At 24.3% G+C, this 717-nt stretch overlaps 1 protein-coding gene across 1 annotated transcript in view; it reads left to right on the forward strand.

The window, feature by feature from the left end:
• Positions 1–717, forward strand: part of LOC108690813 (PDZ domain-containing protein 4) — a 329,783-nt gene that overhangs the window by 187,589 nt on the left and 141,477 nt on the right. The gene's annotated exons all lie outside the window — the stretch shown is intronic.

Below are 717 nucleotides of genomic sequence, written 5' to 3' on the forward strand. Positions count from 1 at the left end.
TATATATATTATATATATCTTAAAAATATTATATATATATTTAGAAAATCTAAATTAATATATATATTGTATATAAAATTTAAATACATCTATAATAAAGCATATAGATAACGATACAAATTTTACTTAAGACCCTTTTCAAGTTTTCATAATTTTACTGTTCCGACGACAATTACTTACGCATAGTATTACTTACGTACATACGGAAGCGTTCATAATTAATTCTCGAAAATGATATGTTGTAATATAACTGTGTACATGGTTGAATTTGTAAAAAAGTAATCTTTAATTTGATAAAAAAAAATTTGAAAATTTACGAAAATTATAAGTGATGGGGGTGATTTTTGTTAAACAAAAGAATAAACAAAATTTTTTATCTATAACTTTAAAGTGTTCTTAAAACTTTTGTTTAAAAATTTTTTTTTCTATCTTTTACACTTCCGACGATATTCGCCATGAAAGAAAAATACCTTTTTTAAAAAGATATTTCACCTCTTAAACATGAGTTAGCCCACATATAAAAAAATACGTATCTTTTAGATTTTCGTATTTAACAACATATCTCATGGAGAATCAAATCTGGACTATTCTTGGTTAATAGACCTAATTTCCCATAGAAAATGAACACGCTCCTGAACAAAGGGAGAAAGTCCTTCGCATAGAAAGTCAATCGTCTTTTAAAAAAAGGCTGTAGAGCAGTATATATATATATATATA

This window comes from Atta colombica, unplaced genomic scaffold (genome assembly GCF_001594045.1).
Source record: "Atta colombica isolate Treedump-2 unplaced genomic scaffold, Acol1.0 scaffold37, whole genome shotgun sequence".
Taxonomy (NCBI): domain Eukaryota; kingdom Metazoa; phylum Arthropoda; class Insecta; order Hymenoptera; family Formicidae; genus Atta; species Atta colombica.